Genomic DNA, 19,591 nt, shown 5'->3' with positions numbered 1-19,591 from the left:
AATAAGCACATGGTTTGTGTGCTCCTGCTTGTTCCTGTGTGAGTACTGACAAAGCAGTACCTTCGCGTTCTGTAACAAAGAGTGTAAACTGTTTTCTGTAACATGGCGTTGCTAAAACAGGTGCTTGACATAAAGCTTTCTTTAGGCTTTCAAAAGCTTGTGTATGTTCCTGAGTCCAAGGGAGAACAGTCGATGTGGCTGCCTCCTGGGTTGTCAACTGAATGAGTGGTTTTGCTAGAAATGCATATTGCGGGATCCACTGTCTACAATATGAAGTGAGGCCTATGAAAGCCCGCACCTCCTTTTGTGTCTTGGGTATTGGCATGTTAGCTATTAACTAAATGCGGTCTGGTGTAAGCTGCCTTCCCTCCTTGGACAGCGAGTGTCCAAGATAAATAACTCGCTGGACACAGAATTGCAGCTTAGAAGGGGACACCTTGTGCCCCTTTTCGGCTAGAAATTGTAAAACTGTCAGTGATGCTTTTTCACATTCGGGTTCGCTTCGGGCGGTGATCAGCAGATCATCGACGTATTGAAGCAGAGCAGTGTTAACTGGCATGTGGATACTGTCAAGTTCTCGTTTCAGTGCTTGGCTATAGATGCTGGGGCTTTCTGTAAATCCTTGAGGTGCGCGTGAGAATTTAAAGCTACGTCCATTTAAACTAAATCCGAATAAATATTGGCTTTCCGGATCTATTGGGACGCTGAAAAAGGCATTCTTGAGATCGATTACAGTAAAGAATGTCGCTTCGGAATCAATAGCTGTCAGTAATGACGAGATATCTGGGACCACAGGGAATTGTGGCACAATGCATTTGTTTAACTCGCGCAGATCAATAACCAATCGATAGACTGGCGGTGCCTTCGGATCTGTTCGTTTGAGAATCGGAATTATTGGTGAATTACATACATTGGAGTCTGTTTCTACAACTACTCCCTGGGTAATGAGCTCGTCAATGATTTGTAGTAAAGCCACTACAGCATCTGGTGGTAACTTGTATTGTCGCATTCGTGGTAGCACCACTCCTGCCTTTAATGTAACTCGATATGGTGTAATATTCATGCAACCAACATCAGTAGGGCCTTGTGCCCATAGACGTGTAGGTAAAGTCTGCAGTCGGGGATCCATGTCTCTAGATACATAGTGACCTTTAAAATCACGTAAAAACAATCTTACTCCTTCCGGAGAACAACATATTATAGCTCCTAGAGCTTTTAATGTTTTTATTCCTAACAGGTTTTCTGGACATGATTTAGTAAGCAATAAATCTGTAGTTCGGGTCAGAGGTCCTATCGTAAGTGGCAGAGGTTGTGACACTTCATTAACAATAGGTTTTCCTGAAAAACCAAGGGAAATATTTTGTGAGCCTGAGAGGGGTGCCCCTGGAACTTCACTACGTTTTATAGTTGTTCGACTTGCCCCTGTATCGAGTAAAAATTTTCTATCTTGACCTAATAATTCACTGTGTACATAAGGTCCTTCTTGATCTACAGGTATCTCGATAAGGGGTAAGTCAACTTCCCTCTCTAGGCTAGTTCATGCGTAACGCTGATACTCAGGATATTCATACTGTGCGGTCTGATACATTTGTCGTGTTGTTGTCTGTGAAGCAGCAACAGGCAACGGTGGTGCAGCTGGCACAAACTGTATTGGCTGTTGTGCGGCTGGCATGGCCTGGGCATGCTGCAGAGCTCCTTGTTCATTCTGATCTTGTCTAAGTGGCCGTGATCTTTCTTGTGTTTTACCTATGGCGATATTATGTTTTAAAACTGGACAATCGTGTACGTAATGACCTGGCTTTTTACAATAATTGCATGTCCCTTTTACAGGTCCTGCTGAATCGGAATGTGTCATACCCTTTTTATGTCCTTCAGCTGGAACTGTCTGGGAAACTAACATTTTCATTTTCGTGTCTTTCATGCGTCTGTGTTCATGTTCTTGTTCCTCTCTAATTCTATTGTGATGGTACTGTAACATTTGTAACATTTGTGATGGAGTGTTACCTTGCCAGGTACTCTCGAATTTTAATACTCTATTCTTTACTGGTGGCAGGGCATTTTCTACTAATTTTGTTACAAACAGATGTGGGTATGATTCGCTACTTGCTTTTATGCCACTATTTATACCAAAACATTTTTCAAATCGGGCATAGTAATCACTAGTGTCTTCATCTTGCTTCTGTTTACAGGCTGAAATTGTACCCCAATCTTCCTTTTTCGTAGTTAATAAACGTGGCAGTACCTGTACTAATAAACCTGGTAATGCCTTAGTTTTATCCCCAAGTCCTGCTCCTGCAGTTCGGGCCTTTTCTTCCGCTTCTAACACTGACCATTCTATCTTTTGGTCTCCTACCTCCCACTCTTTTTCCTTGAGTTTCTCATAAATGCCAGCAGGCATCAATACCTTTAATATTGTCATAATGTCGGGATAGGTATACTCTCCCATGAGTAACATGTCTTTAATTTCTCGGTGAAAACCCGCTGGGTCTTTGTCATGACTGGGTACCACTTTCTTCATTTGTAACAATTCTATTTTCGATATGGGCGTATATACAAATACGCGTTTAAACTCATTGTCCTCGCCCTTTATTGGGTGCACTTCTCGTAAGGGATTCTGTCTATCCATGTGATACGTGGTTCTTTCCTTGACGGGCAATGAAACATGTTCTGAACATACAAAAAGAATATACTGTTTTCTTGATTCTAGAATTTCTTTAATTAATTTAGTACCTGCACCTCTCCATTTATTCATAAGCAATTCAGTCAATATGTCAGGTAAGGGACCAGGGTCCGAACGCTGACTCCGATATAGTATAATGAGTTGTTGAATCATATAAGTCCCAGCTAACCTCTGTTCATCTGGGGTAAGATTCAAGAATGTGCGTACTACTGTATCATCACTATATTTTCCGGGACTGTCCACCCAATGAACAGCTGCCCTGGCTAAATCTTGTTCATCCATAGAATCGAGGAAATGATAACCCCTTCGTTCTCGGAGTAATTTGTCAGCTGTTTGGAACGAATGCTCGTTAGACCTTATATGGACTATGGATGTTGGGAAACCCCTGTTATTGTCTGGACATATCGGGCGTATCGGGTCAATAAGACATCTATTACTATTACAAGATCTTCTTTTACCTACATAGGCTATAGTTTCTGACTGTCCTGTGGGCGGTCCTGACCCTTCTTCCTCGTTTTGTTCGAACTCGTCTATCTCTAATCTCTCTTCGTGTAGGCGTTCTATTTCTTTACGGATCTTTCGGCACATGGCTATTATACAATTTTGTTTATCATGCCTCCCTTCTGATATATTCTGGCTCCATCTTGTAAGAATTTGCATTGCTTCCGGGTCTACCCCCGGTCGGTCTTGATTTCTGATCACACAGTTTATGAGGAAACGTAACAGTTCCCCCTGTATCTCTACTTTCTGGTATTCCATAGCTCTGTTAACACATTCTGGATCTCGCCCTGTTTGGACAAAATGGTATATATTATCTAGATGCGCAGTCATTCCTGGTAACTTCCCTAAATACACTGCGGCTCGTCTGATACGCAATGACGCCAGGGTCATTTCGTCCTCTTTACCGGGCACAGGGTCATATCTGCAATCTATAAGAAGTTCCTTCAACGTACGGGCACTTATGAGTTTGGGTGTACGTGAATGTGCTGACTCTTGAAAAGTAAGTTTATTTATTCTGGGTGGCGTAGAAAAGATATTGGTAGCACCTCCCGTGGCCCCATCTGGGGTGTCGGGTGTGAAAGGATTCGTCGGACGTGACACAGCAACTACAGGTGTGGACACAGCTATAGAAGTAGCTGTAGGAGCGGATGCAGAAACAGATGTGCTAGCCAGAACTTGTGACTCGATTTGTTGCTGTAGGGATACGGGTGCCGGATCTTGGCGTTGGACCTCCCTGGTATGCGGTCTATGCGGGGCGGAATTAGCATATTCGGGAGCTGCGTCATCTAAATATGAGGAAAGAAAAACGTCTTCTGCGGTTCTAGGATGCCCCTTAGGATGTACCTTTATTGGGAACAATGGGGGTGGCAAGTTTTTTGGTATTTCCGGGGTAGCCTTAGGTAATCCTTCGGCCAGAAGGGGATACATACCATTCATAAGGGCATTTCTTTGTCTGTCTACTTGTTCTGTTTTCACTCGGATACCTTCCTCAATTAATAGATTTTCTCGAACTTTATTGGAATTCTCTTTACTCTTCTCTTCCTGTCTACGTGCTTTTTCCGTTCGTCTATGTGATTCTTTACGCCATAATTCAATGGCATCTTTCTGTGACTGTCTGACTTTCCTTTTCCATAACTCTTCTTCTACTTTCATGATGCACTCTGCATCCCAGGTTCCCGCTGTGGGCCACCTCTGACTTTCTGGTAATTCCTTGGTGTAGTCTACCCATAAATCAAGAAATAATATGGCGTCTAGGCCGTGTTTATGATACATGAAGTACCCTGGAGTGTCCCTAGGAGGAATGGGAACGGCTTCTTCGAGTACCCCTTTTCTTGTAGTGATCTGTCTTAGTTTCGAAAAGAACGGCATATTGAGAACTGATCTTATACTTGATTTTGACCAACTGACCTGATACTTGATTTTTGAACAGACTTAATACAATAAACACAATAATGAACAGTCATTCATACCACAATATACAGAACGTACTTAAACACATTTAACATTAAACATTAAACCTTTAACTGAAACAACAATGATGATCGTCTGCATAACTAATCACCAAGCTTAATTCTTTGAAAATAACTAGATACTTCGGAATACTTGATATACTGCTAAACAGTACAGATACACTGCTGAAACAGTGCAGACCGGATTTGTGTACCCAAACCCGTCTTGACCGGCACAACCTATGTGCACGTCAGAAATGCCTCCCCAGCAATGGTACTCACCGGGTAGCTTCGGAAACGGAAGGCCTCGGTAACTTGAACTTGAACTGGACTGGACTCGACTCGACTCGTCGGACACTGGGCTTGACTTCGGACTGGTGGGTCTCTGTATACCTCGGATCTTGCTCTCTCAGCTAGGCTCTGGTCGGGATACTTCGCACTTCTCACCGCCTCGTCTGGGTGTTGATCGCAGTCTCAGTCGCCCCCGCTTGACCGGAGGGAGATACAGGAAATCCTGCTGGTACGCGTTATTGTCCGTCCAGCTGTGGCAGAAGACAGGGCCTGCAATGCACCGCCGGCGCGTGAGATGAGAAAGTGTCCCTGTTCGGGCGCCATTCATGTGGTAAATAATTTTCCTTTACCGGGACTGAATTTGATACAGAAACATAATTAAATAGCTCAGTAAAATGAGAGGCAGAATCCGTGGTATTAGAGGTTCGGAACGGGCTTTATTCCAGAGAACGATTATAATCGGTTGCTCCAAGTTCCATCACCACGGAGGTTCAGGAAGTGAAGTACCTACATTATTGACATGAAATGACTTTTATAGATCATACATTACAATGAGGCGAATACAGTAGGCGTAACAATTGATAAGGAAAATGACGAATATCATGCGTAACCGAAAATGGGTGTAATAAGGAGTAAAAAGGAACGTAATTGGTTATGATGTCATATATAGGTGGATCTATAAGATAATACTTGGCATAGATGCGCGCGCAGCAGTATGACGTGTGATTGACGTGTAACTAGGGGGTGAAGGGGACTTGACATTTAGCTCCATATGTGGAGACGAAAAGTCTGGAGGGTCAAGTCAACCTAATCCCAAATCATATCTAACATCCTATGTTTAAAGAACTATGTTATCCATAAAGAAGGACTCTCGAACAGAATCTATTCTATACTGACTGTGCGTGCGTGTACAAGCGTCTAAGTGTCTACACTAAATGCGAGGGCAGGAATCTTCCATAGTAACAGGACTATGAATTACTTGCATAAGGGCAGAGAAGCCGGGCTTTTTGCTCGGTGGCCGGGAGAATGTTTATTTAAACTACTAGGCAGGAATGCATCGGCTGAGGGGGAAGCAGATAACTCGAAGGTGAAATACAGTTCTTGGCAGAGAATAGGCTGATGTCAGGCTTCGTGAGCCGCGCAGAGAATGAGACAAAGTTCATGGTCACAGATGCAGGCTCAGACTGGAGCTTTCAGAGGCAGAAGGCAAAAAGAGTTTGACGACAGAATCAGGGCCTACTTGCCTGGACTGTAAAATGGCATAAGTGAACCATATAAAGGCGGTGGCCTTTCGTACTTAGGAATGGAATATCCGGCCTATTCATGGCGGATCTGACAGAGGACATGTTGACGGTGGACGCACATGTATTTGCGTCTTCATAACTAGAACTGGAGGGAACATACATGTACTTGTAACATGCACATAGAACCGTTGGGGTCCAAGATAGGGGACATAACTGACCAGAAAAATCCATATTTCCACAAGTTGGCTATCCATCTTTTCCACATGGCAATGTTTAATGCTTTTGTTGTGTTCAAGGATTCTTGCCCTGAGTCAAAGATGACTTTTGCTAAGTTTCAGGAGTCTGTAATAGGCAGCCTTGTTGTAGTGGAACAGGCAAGTGTTCCTAGAGTTGGACTGGTGGAGGATGTTGCTAGATTGAAAGAACGCCACTTTCCAGATCACATTCCTCCCACACCCGCAAAAGATTTTCCCAGTAGGAGATGTAGAGTCTGTTGGCGAAAAGGTTTGCGGAAGGAGAGTCGTATGTACTGCCCCGACTGTCCTTCTCATCCTGCACTGTGTCTCTCTGCTTGTTTTAGAGCGTACCACACCCGAAAAAAAATTTGGGAGGATTCTTGAGTGGTAAAGTGAACTGCCTGGTCTGTATTCTTTGGATAATTTGATTCTGTTTCAAGGTTGGTGTTAGTGCAATGTATTTAGTTGCTGATTTTCTGTTAGAAGATTTGTATCTATTTGCAATTTGTTTGTGTTTTTAAAAAAAAAAATCCTAAATGTGATGGCGGTGTTTGTTGGCTTGCGCTTGGCTGTTGGTGTGTGTGGACTGGCACTTGGTTGGTGGTGTGCGTGAAATGGTGCTTGGCTGGCGGTGTGCATGGACTGGCGTTGTGCGTGGACTGGTGCGTGGCTGGTGGTGTGCGTGGAATGGTGCTTTGCAGGCGGTGTGCGTGGACTGGTACTTGGTTGGCGGTGTGCGTGGACTGGTGGTGTGTGCGGACTGGTGCTTGGCTGGTGGTGTGCGTGGACTGGAGCTTGGCTGGCAGTGTGCGTGGAATGGTGCTTGGCATGCGGTGTGCGTGGACTGGTACTTGGCTGGCGGTGTGCGTGGACTGGTGGTGTGTGCGGACTGGTGCTTGGCTGGTGGTGTCTGTGGACTGGCGCTTGGCTAGCGGTGTGCGTGGACTGGTGTTTGGCTAGCGGTGTGTGTGGACTGGTGCTCTGCTGGCTGTGTGTGAGTATTGACTTTCTGCTGGTCACTACACACACTGCTAGCTGAGTGCCACTCCACGCAATCCATCAGCCTGTGTAGTTGCTGTGTCTGGATTGTGGGCGTGTGAAAGTGATGGGCCCTTGAATGGCGCTGTGTGCTGGTGTGAGTTTTGTTATGTGATGGGCCCGCGGCTGGCGGTGTGAATGGTTTTGTATGTCTCACACGTATGAAAGGTGTGTGAATGGCCTGTAAAGAGGTTGGTGCCTTGTCGTGGCTTTACAGCTCACGAGCTGTGAGTCAATGGTTCAGTTTCTCGCCCTTTCAATTATTACCAGTGCATTTCATTTCTGTGAAATCACTTGCTAATACAATTGTATCTACTGAACCATCACTCACCCTCGTGCCAAATCCAACCAGTATGTGTGTGTGCTTGCGGATTAGATGGCTGTGCAGTAATATTTGTCTTTCTGAAGCAGGGTGTACCTTGTCCCTTTTTGGTGAATTTTGTAATGTGTTGCTTTTGTGCCTGGTGGTGCGAATGGTCTTGTTTGTATCACGTATGAAAGGTGTGTGAATGGCCTGTAAAGTGGTTGGTGCCTTGACGTGGCTTTACAGCTCACGAGCTGCGAGTCATTGGTTTGGTTTTTTGAGAATTTAATTATTGACAGTGCATTTCATTTTTGTGAAATCTCTTGTTAATAAAATTTAATACACTGAACCATGACTCGCCCTCGTGCCAAATCCAACCAGTATGTGTGTGTGTTTGAGGAATAGATGGTTGTGCAGGAATCTTTGTCTTTAGTTTCTCTGGCAAGGTACACTTTCCATGCAAGAATAACCCACCAACTGTAGATATTGTCGAAAACCCTTGGGAGTTCATGGTGATGTCTCTCTAGTGAATTGAAAAATATTTTTTATCCCCATTGTCCTGTAAACCTCAAACTGTCTGCCACATTTTCTTTGCAGTATTATTCCAAAATTCTCACGCTGTAGTAACAATAGTTAATCTGGTTTTGCAAGGGGGGTTACTTTGGTTTTTTGCCCGGTGCTCGGTGGCCATCTAGGGAAACCTACCAAACCCACACATTTCTGAAAACTAGACACCCGGCGGCTTTCAGGGAGGTATGGCTTGCGTGGATCCCCCAATGTTTCCTTACCCAGAATCCCCTGCAAACCTCAGTTTTTGCTCCAAAAAATCACTTTTTTCACACATTTTGGGGTGGGAAAGTAGTGGCATCACCGGGCTCACACAAAATTACCACCACCCAGCGTTCCCCCAGGTCTCCCGGTAAAAATGGTGCCTCACTTGTGTGGGAGGCCCAAGTACCCGCGGCAGGCAAGGGCCCAAAACGTAGTGAGGCGACATCAAAATGGCCTATCGCAAAACCACCTGGTTTTGCAAGGGGGGTCACTTTGGTTTTTGGCCCGGTGCTCGGCGGCCATCTAGGGAAACCTACCAAACCCACGCATTTCTGAAAACTAGACACCCGGCGGCTTCCAGGGAGGTATGGCTTGCGTGGATCCCCCAACGTTTCCTTACCCAGAATCCCCTGCAAACCTCAATTTTTGCTCAAAAAATCACTTTTTTCACACATTTTGGGGTGGGAAAGTAGTGGCATCACCGGGCTCACACAAATTTACCACCACCCAGCGTTCCCCCAGGTCTCCCGGTAAAAATGGTGCCTCACTTGTGTGGGAGGCCCAAGTACCCGCGGCAGGCAAGGGCCCAAAACGTAGTGAGGCGACATCAAAATGGCCTACCGCAAAACCACCTGGTTTTGCAAGGGGGGTCACTTTGGATTTTGGCCCGGTGCTCGGCGGCCATCTAGGGAAACCTACCAAACCCATGCATTTCTGAAAACTAGACACCCAGCGGCTTTCAGGGAGGTATGGCTTGCGTGGATCCCCCAACGTTTCCTTACCCAGAATCCCCTGCAAACCTCAGTTTTTGCTCAAAAAATCACTTTTTTCACACATTTTGGGGTGGGAAAGTAGTGGCATCACCGGGCTCACACAAATTTACCACCACCCAGCGTTCCCCCAGGTCTCCCGGTAAAAATGGTGCCTCACTTGTGTGGGAGGCCCAAGTACCCGCGGCAGGCAAGGGCCCAAAACATAGTGAGGCGACATCAAAATGGCCTACCGCAAAACCACCTGGTTTTGCAAGGGGGGTCACTTTGGTTTTTGGCCCGGTGCTCGGCGGCCATCTAGGGAAACCTACCAAACCCACGCATTTCTGAAAACTAGACACCCGGCGGCTTCCAGGGAGGTATGGCTTGCGTGGATCCCCCAACGTTTCCTTACCCAGAATCCCCTGCAAACCTCAGTTTTTGCTCAAAAAATCACTTTTTTCACACATTTTGGGGTGGGAAAGTAGTGGCATCACCGGGCTCACACAAATTTACCACCACCCAGCGTTCCCCCAGGTCTCCCGGTAAAAATGGTGCCTCACTTGTGTGGGAGGCCCAAGTACCCGCGGCAGGCAAGGGCCCAAAACGTAGTGAGGCGACATCAAAATGGCCTACCGCAAAACCACCTGGTTTTGCAAGGGGGGTCACTTTGGTTTTTGGCCCGGTGCTCGGCGGCCATCTAGGGAAACCTACCAAACCCACGCATTTCTGAAAACTAGACACCCGACGGCTTCCAGGGAGGTATGGCTTGCGTGGATCCCCCAACGTTTCCTTACCCAGAATCCCCTGCAAACCTCAATTTATGCTCAAAAAATCACTTTTTTCACACATTTTGGGGTGGGAAAGTAGTGGCATCACCGGGCTCACACAAATTTATCACCACCCAGCGTTCCCCCAGGTCTCCCGGTAAAAATGGTGCCTCACTTGTGTGGGAGGCCCAAGTACCCGCGGCAGGCAAGGGCCCAAAACATAGTGAGGCGACATCAAAATGGCCTACCGCAAAACCACCTGGTTTTGCAAGGGGGGTCACTTTGGTTTTTGGCCCGGTGCTCGGCGGCCATCTAGGGAAACCTACCAAACCCACGCATTTCTGAAAACTAGACACCCGGCGGCTTTCAGGGAGGTATGGCTTGCGTGGATCCCCCAACGTTTTGGGCCCTTGCCTGCCGCGGGTACTTGGGCCTCCCACACAAGTGAGGCACCATTTTTACCGGGAGACCTGGGGGAACGCTGGGTGGTGGTAAATTTGTGTGAGCCCGGTGATGCCACTACTTTCCCACCCCAAAATGTGTGAAAAAAGTGATTTTTTGAGCAAAAACTGAGGTTTGCAGGGGATTCTGGGTAAGGAAACGTTGGGGGATCCACGCAAGCCATACCTCCCTGAAAGCCGCCGGGTGTCTAGTTTTCAGAAATGCGTGGGTTTGGTAGGTTTCCCTAGATGGCCGCCAAGCACCGGGCCAAAAACCAAAGTGACCCCCCTTGCAAAACCAGGTGGTTTTGCGGTAGGCCATTTTGATGTCGCCTCACTATGTTTTGGGCCCTTGCCTGCCGCGGGTACTTGGGCCTCCCACACAAGTGAGGCACCATTTTTACCGGGAGACCTGGGGGAACGCTGGGTGGTGGTAAATTTGTGTGAGCCCGGTGATGCCACTACTTTCCCACCCCAAAATGTGTGAAAAAAGTGATTTTTTGAGCAAAAAACTGAGGTTTGCAGGGGATTCTGGGTAAGGAAACGTTGGGGGATCCACGCAAGCCATACCTCCCTGAAAGCCGCCGGGTGTCTAGTTTTCAGAAATGCGTGGGTTTGGTAGGTTTCCCTAGATGGCCGCCGAGCACCGGGCCAAAAACCAAAGTGACCCCCCTTGCAAAACCAGGTGGTTTTGCGGTAGGCCATTTTGATGTCGCCTCACTATGTTTTGGGCCCTTGCCTGCCGCGGGTACTTGGGCCTCCCACACAAGTGAGGCACCATTTTTACCGGGAGACCTGGGGGAACGCTGGGTGGTGGTAAATTTGTGTGAGCCCGGTGATGCCACTACTTTCCCACCCCAAAATGTGTGAAAAAAGTGATTTTTTGAGCAAAAACTGAGGTTTGCAGGGGATTCTGGGTAAGGAAACGTTGGGGGATCCACGCAAGCCATACCTCCCTGGAAGCCGCCGGGTGTCTAGTTTTCAGAAATGTGTGGGTTTGGTAGGTTTCCTTAGGTGCCGGCAGGGCTAGGGTTCAAAATCTACAGCTAGTCACTTTGCCAAAAAAAGGGTCATTTTTCGCTGCAAAACCACGTTGCGTTTTGCGCCGTTTCCTGTCGCGGGCACTAGGCCGACCCGCACAAGTGAGGTACCATTTTTCTCTTAGGACTTTGGGGAACGCGGGGTGGGTGGAAATTTGTGGATCCACGCAGATTCCAGAACTTTCCATCACAGAAATGTGGGGAAAATGTGTTTTTTTTGTCAATTTTTTATGTTTGCAAGGGATTCTGGGTAACAGACCATGGTGGGAGGCAGTCAAGTCACCCCATCCTGGATTCCCCTGGGTGTCTAGTTTTCAAAAATGTATAGGTTTGCTAGGTTTCCCTAGGTGCCGGCAGGGCTAGGGTTCAAAATCTACAGCTAGTCACTTTGCCAAAAAAAGGGTCATTTTTCACTGCAAAACCAAGTTGCGTTTTGCACCGTTTCCTATCGCGGGCACTAGACCGACCCGCACAAGTGAGGTACCATTTTTCTCGTAGGACTTTGGGGAACGCGGGGTGGGTGGAAATTTGTGGATCCACGCAGATTCCAGAACTTTCCATCACAGAAATGTGGGGAAAATGTGTTTTTTTTGTCCATTTTTTACGTTTGCAAGGGATTCTGGGTAACAGACCATGGTGGGAGGCAGTCAAGTCACCCCATCCTGGATTCCCCTGGGTTTCTAGTTTTCAAAAATGTATAGGTTTGCTAGGTTTCCCTAGGTGCCGGCAGGGCTAGGGTTCAAAATCTACAGCTAGTCACTTTGCCAAAAAAAGGGTCATTTTTCGCTGCAAAACCACGTTGCGTTTTGCGCCGTTTCCTGTCACGGGCACTAGGCCGACCCGCACAAGTGAGGTACCATTTTTCTCGTAGGACTTTGGGGAACGCGGGGTGGGTGGAAATTTGTGGATCCACGCAGATTCCAGAACTTTCCATCACAGAAATGTGGGGAAAATGTGGTTTTTTTGTCAATTTTTTATGTTTGCAAGGGATTCTGGCTAACAGACCATGGTGGGAGGCATTCAAGTCACCCCATCCTGGATTCCCCTGGGTGTCTAGTTTTCAAAAATGTATAGGTTTGCTAGGTTTCCCTAGGTGCCAGCAGGGCTAGGGTTCAAAATCTACAGCTAGTCACTTTGCCAAAAAAAGGGTCATTTTTCGCTGCAAAACCACGTTGCGTTTTGCGCCGTTTCCTGTCGCGGGCACTAGGCCGACCCGCACAAGTGAGGTACCATTTTTCTCGTAGGACTTTGGGGAACGCGGGGTGGGTGGAAATTTGTGGATCCACGCAGATTCCAGAACTTTCCATCACAGAAATGTGGGGAAAATGTGTTTTTTTTGTCAATTTTTTACGTTTGCAAGGGATTCTGGGTAACAGACCATGGTGGGAGGCAGTCAAGTCACCCCATCCTGGATTCCCCTGGGTGTCTAGTTTTCAAAAATGTATAGGTTTGCTAGGTTTCCCTAGGTGCCGGCAGGGCTAGGGTTCAAAATCTACAGCTAGTCACTTTGCCAAAAAAAGGGTCATTTTTCGCTGCAAAACCACGTTGCGTTTTGCGCCGTTTCCTGTCGCGGGCACTAGGCCGACCCGCACAAGTGAGGTACCATTTTTCTTGTAGGACTTTGGGGAACGCGGGGTGGGTGGAAATTTGTGGATCCACGCAGATTCCAGAACTTTCCATCACAGAAATGTGGGGAAAATGTGTTTTTTTTGTCAATTGTTTATGTTTGCAAGGGATTCTGGGTAACAGACCATGGTGGGAGGCAGTCAAGTCACCCCATCCTGGATTCCCCTGGGTGTCTAGTTTTCAAAAATGTATAGGTTTGCTAGGTTTCCCTAGGTGCCGGCAGGGCTAGGGTTCAAAATCTACAGCTAGTCACTTTGCCAAAAAAAGGGTCATTTTTCGCTGCAAAACCACGTTGCGTTTTGCGCCGTTTCCTGTCGCGGGCACTAGGCCGACCCGCACAAGTGAGGTACCATTTTTCTTGTAGGACTTTGGGGAACGCGGGGTGGGTGGAAATTTGTGGATCCACGCAGATTCCAGAACTTTCCATCACAGAAATGTGGGGAAAATGTGTTTTTTTTGTCAATTGTTTATGTTTGCAAGGGATTCTGGGTAACAGACCATGGTGGGAGGCAGTCAAGTCACCCCATCCTGGATTTCCCTGGGTGTCTAGTTTTCAAAAATGTATAGGTTTGCTAGGTTTCCCTAGGTGCCGGCAGGGCTAGGGTTCAAAATCTACAGCTAGTCACTTTGCCAAAAAAAGGGTCATTTTTCGCTGCAAAACCACGTTGCGTTTTGCGCCGTTTCCTGTCGCGGGCACTAGGCCGACCCGCACAAGTGAGGTACCATTTTTCTCGTAGGACTTTGGGGAACGCGGGGTGGGTGGAAATTTGTGGATCCACGCAGATTCCAGAACTTTCCATCACAGAAATGTGGGGAAAATGTGTTTTTTTTGTCAATTTTTTACGTTTGCAAGGGATTCTGGGTAACAGACCATGGTGGGAGGCAGTCAAGTCACCCCATCCTGGGTTCCCCTGGGTGTCTAGTTTTCAAAAATGTATAGGTTTGCTAGGTTTCCCTAGGTGCCGGCAGGGCTAGGGTTCAAAATCTACAGCTAGTCACTTTGCCAAAAAAAGGGTCATTTTTCGCTGCAAAACCACGTTGCGTTTTGCGCCGTTTCCTGTCGCGGGCACTAGGCCGACCCGCACAAGTGAGGTACCATTTTTCTCGTAGGACTTTGGGGAACGCGGGGTGGGTGGAAATTTGTGGATCCACGCAGATTCCAGAACTTTCCATCACAGAAATGTGGGGAAAATGTGTTTTTTTTGTCAATTTTTTACGTTTGCAAGGGATTCTGGGTAACAGACCATGGTGGGAGGCAGTCAAGTCACCCCATCCTGGATTCCCCTGGGTGTCTAGTTTTAAAAAATGTATAGGTTTGCTAGGTTTTCCTAGGTGCCGGCAGGGCTAGGGTTCAAAATCTACAGCTAGTCACTTTGCCAAAAAAAGGGTCATTTTTCACTGCAAAACCACGTTGCGTTTTGCGCCGTTTCCTGTCGCGGGCACTAGGCCGACCCGCACAAGTGAGGTACCATTTTTCTCGTAGGACTTTGGGGAACACGGGGTAGGTGGAAATTTGTGGATCCACGCAGATTCCAGAACTTTCCATCACAGAAATGTGGGGAAAATGAATTTTTTTTGTCAATTTTTTACGTTTGCAAGGGATTCTGGGTAACAGACCATGGTGGGAGGCAGTCAAGTCACCCCATCCTGGATTCCCCTGGGTGTCTAGTTTTCAAAAATGTATAGGTTTGCTAGGTTTCCCTAGGTGCCGGCAGGGCTTGGGTTCAAAATCTACAGCTAGTCACTTTGCCAAAAAAAGGGTCATTTTTCACTGCAAAACCACGTTGCGTTTTGCGCCGTTTCCTGTCGCGGGCACTAGGCCGACCCCGCACAAGTGAGGTACCATTTTTCTCGTAGGACTTTGGGGAACGCGGGGTGGGTGGAAATTTGTGGATCCACGCAGATTCCAGAACTTTCCATCACAGAAATGTGGGGAAAATGTGTTTTGTTTGTCAATTTTTTGTGTTTGCAAGGGATTCTGGGTAACAGACCATGGTGGGAGGCAGTCAAGTCACCCCATCCTGGATTCCCCTGGGTGTCTAGTTTTCAAAAATGTATAGGTTTGCTAGGTTTCCCTAGGTGCCGGCAGGGCTAGGGTTCAAAATCTACAGCTAGTCACTTTGCCAAAAAAAGGGTCATTTTTCGCTGCAAAACCACGTTGTGTTTTGCGCCGTTTCCTGTCGCGGGCACTAGGCCGACCCGCACAAGTGAGGTACCATTTTTCTCGTACGACTTTGGGGAACGCGGGGTGGGTGGAAATTTGTGGATCCACGCAGATTCCAGAACTTTCCATCACAGAAATGTGGGGAAAATGTGTTTTTTTTGTCAATTTTTTACGTTTGCAAGGGATTCTGGGTAACAGACCATGGTGGGAGGCAGTCAAGTCACCCCATCCTGGATTCCCCTGGGTGTCTAGTTTTCAAAAATGTATAGGTTTGCTAGGTTTCCATAGGTGCCGGCAGGGCTAGGGTTCAAAATCTACAGCTAGTAACTTTGCCAAAAAAAGGGTCATTTTTCGCTGCAAAACCACGTTGTGTTTTGCGCCGTTTCCTGTCGCGGGCACTAGGCCGACCCGCACAAGTGAGGTACCATTTTTCTCGTAGGACTTTGGGGAACGCGGGGTGGGTGGAAATTTGTGGATCCACGCAGATTCCAGAACTTTCCATCACAGAAATGTTGGGAAAATGTGTTTTTTTTGTCAATTTTTTACGTTTGCAAGAGATTCTGGGTAACAGACCATGGTGGGAGGCAGTCAAGTCACCCCATCCTGGATTCCCCCGGGTTTCTAGTTTTCAAAAATGTATAGGTTTGCTAGGTTTCCATAGGTGCCGGCAGGGCTAGGGTTCAAAATCTACAGCTAGTCACTTTGCCAAAAAAAGGGTCATTTTTCACTGCAAAACCACGTTGCGTTTTGCGCCGTTTCCTGTCGCGGGCACTAGGCCGACCCGCACAAGTGAGGTACCATTTTTTTCGTAGGACTTTGGGGAACGCGGGGTGGGTGGAAATTTGTGGATCCACGCAGATTCCAGAACTTTCCATCACAGAAATGTGGGGAAAATGTGTTTTTTTTGTCAATTTTTTACGTTTGCAAGGGATTCTGGGTAACAGACCATGGTGGGAGGCAGTCAAGTCACCCCATCCTGGATTCCCCTGGGTGTCTAGTTTTCAAAAATGTATAGGTTTGCTAGGTTTCCCAAGGTGCCGGCAGGGCTAGGGTTCAAAATCTACAGCTAGTCACTTTGCCAAAAAAAGGGTCATTTTTCACTGCAAAACCACGTTGCGTTTTGCGCCGTTTCCTGTCGCGGGCACTATGCCGACCCGCACAAGTGAGGTACCATTTTTCTCGTAGGACTTTGGGGAACGCGGGGTGGGTGGAAATTTGTGGATCCACGCAGATTCCAGAACTTCCCATCACAGAAATGTGGGGAAAATGTGGTTTTTTTTGTCAATTTTTTACGTTTGCAAGGGATTCTGGGTAACAGACCATGGTGGGAGGCAGTCAAGTCACCCCATCCTGGATTCCCCTGGGTGTCTAGTTTTCAAAAATGTATAGGTTTGCTAGGTTTCCCTAGGTGCCGGCAGGGCTAGGGTTCAAAAACTACAGCTAGACTCTTCGCAAATAAAGTGTAAATTTTCAGTGTGAAAATGTGGTGCGTTCACCTTAGGTTTTGAGCCACTTCCTGTCGTGGGCACTATGCCTACCCACACAAGTGAGGTACCATTTTTATCGGGAGACTTAGGGTAGTTCAAATTTGTAAAGCAACTGTTATTACCTATTGATTTTTGATGCATTTCTCCCTTCCAAATGAAAGACATTGTGTAAAAAAAAAATCATTTTGAAAAATGACCAATAATTGTCATGCAAATATGAGTATTCCCAATTTCGAAAATGTGCAAATATGCACTGTTTCCAAACTCTGTAATTTGTTCCCATTTCAGAAATACATAGGTGACTTTCATACCGATTTTTCCATGTATACATTTTCCCACAATAATTGCTATATACCCGGACCAAAAAAAAAAAACATTACAAAATGCTGCTCAGTTTTCTACTCTGGGTTCGTTGGGCTCTTGGTGAACCTACAAGTCCTATATGTCCCCACAACCAGGAAGGTCTACCGGATGTAACGGTACATTGCTTTCAAAGAGATGTCATAATTCGAAGAAGTTACAGGTGAAAACGTTGACTCAAAAGGCTGCTTTTTTCAACAAATTTTTAATTTTTCCTATATTTACCTGTACATTTCTATAAAGAAACCTTAATGGATCTACACAAATGACCCCTTGCTGAATTCAGAATTTTGTCTACTTTTCAAAAATGTATAGCTTTCCAGGATCCATTATTGTTTTTGTACCCATTTCTACCGTTAACTGGAAGGAGGTTGAAAGCACAAAAAATAGCAAAAATAGGGTATGTCCCAGAAAAATGCCAAAACTGTGTAAAAAATGTTGGTTTTCTAACAAAATTCTGTCATTCCCTAAAATCTGGAGAAATTGTGATTTCAGCCCCACAAACCCTTTTTTGATACCATTTGCAGAGAAAAACCCAGAAGCTTTAATTTGCAGCCCGTTTTTCCCATTTTTCACAAAAAAAAAAAGATTTTGCTGTATTTTGAATAATTTCTGGGAACCCTCTAGGAGAATCCACAAACCCTGGGTACCTTTAGAATCCCCAAGATGTTGGAAGAAAAGGACGCAAATTTGGCGTGGATACCTAATGTGGTCAAAAAGTTACAGAGGCCTAAGCGCGCACTACCCCAAATAGCCCAAAAAAGGCTTAGCACAGGAGGGGAAAAGGCCTAGCAGCGAAGGGGTTAAGGAGAGGTCTGACTATAGCCTTTTTCCAAGTCACAGGAAAAGTACCCTGGGCTATGGCCTCATTCATCACTTCCAGCAATGGAGGTAGAAGGATCGTCCTGCAATCCTTAAGGACTCTTAAGGGGCAGGGATCGGCAGGAGAAGCAGACTTAGTCCTATCAAGAAGGGCATTGAGACTCTCAAGAGAGAGCGGCGGAAAAAGAGTAAGGAACTTACTATTGGGTCCCTTCCTCCAGGACTCTGCGGCCTTAATCGCAAAGAGGGAACTATCATCTGATAGAATCCTCTGAGTTGCCAGGTCCTGATAAATATCCGAAATTTTCTTGTAAAAGAATTCGGAAATATTGTTGCATAGCTCCTGAGAGTCCACAACTGGGTCCGGTGACTGAGAAGAACACAAAGAGTCAACTATTTTAAACAATTCTTTAGACGAAGAGAGGGAAGCCGTCAAATCAGAAAAATAGACTTGTTTTTCCTTGATCACATTAAATTTATAGGTTCGTAGAGACAGCTTGTGATCCTCTCTGTCAGAAGGATCCCAAGACTTACGCCATTTCCTCTCCTTGGCTCTACAGGTTTGTCTGAGGAGTCTTAAGGACTCTGTAAACCAGGGCGCTGAGGGTTTACGACGAGCCACATATCGCAAAGAAGCGGGGGCAAGCACATCAACCGCTCTGCTAATAGAATCAGCCAACTCCTGGGCCGCCACGTTAACATCTCGTGAGGACAGGGCCCCAGAACCTTTTATCAGAGGAGCGAGGGCTTGAGTGGTAATATTTTTATAGCTCCTTTTCCAGACTCTATTATTGATGGCATAACTATGGGGGTCTTCAATAGGAATTGTGAATTCAAGGGGTACAGCCAGATGATCCGACCAGGCCAAGGGAATGGGAGAGCCAGCTGAAAGTCGAGGGTCATTAGTAAAGACCCCATCTAGTGTATGGCCCGCTCGATGAGTAGGGCCTTTCACCAGCTGGTTAAGCTCACAAGCTTCTAGCGAGTTAATCAGTTGAAGTGTGTCACTTGCTCCTAAATTCTCCAAATGAAAGTTTAAATCCCCCAGAATAGTGAGCTGCGGCTTACCAAAATAAGACTCTAAGATTCGAAGTAAATCGGAGCAAAAGCTCGTTCTGGGACCAGGCGGTCTATAAACGAGAATGCCCGTAAAGGAAACTGTAGGTGAAGAAGAGATACAAAAATACATAGCCTCGAAAGAGTCCGAGGGCTCAGAGATAGTCTTTGTCACACAGGAGAGTGGGGCTCTACACAAAATTGCCAGCCCTCCCCCTCTACGTCCCACTCTATCCTGTCTGTGAATCGTAAAGCCCTCCGGAATAGCCAGTAATAAATCATGGCCAGAGGAGTCGGAGGCCCAGGTTTCCGAAACAAAAACCCAGTCTGGCTGCCTATCATTGACGAACTCATGGAACGCAATATTATTCTTGATAAGCGACCTAGCGTTAATCAAGAAACCCTTTTTGGTTTGTGTAATAGTCCGACTAGCTAATAGATTAACAGAACCTCCCCCAATCCCTTTGGATGGAGAAAAAAACGCCTCACAAAGGCGACAAGAGGAGGAAGATCTCAAATCCTCAGGGGAAAGGGAAAAATGGCAAGCTAACGATCGAGGCCTGA

This window comes from Triturus cristatus, chromosome 10 (assembly GCF_964204655.1).
Source record: "Triturus cristatus chromosome 10, aTriCri1.1, whole genome shotgun sequence".
Classification (NCBI taxonomy): Eukaryota; Metazoa; Chordata; class Amphibia; order Caudata; family Salamandridae; genus Triturus; species Triturus cristatus.
The sequence above is the reverse complement of the archived record's forward strand: the minus strand, read 5'-3'. Positions refer to the sequence as shown.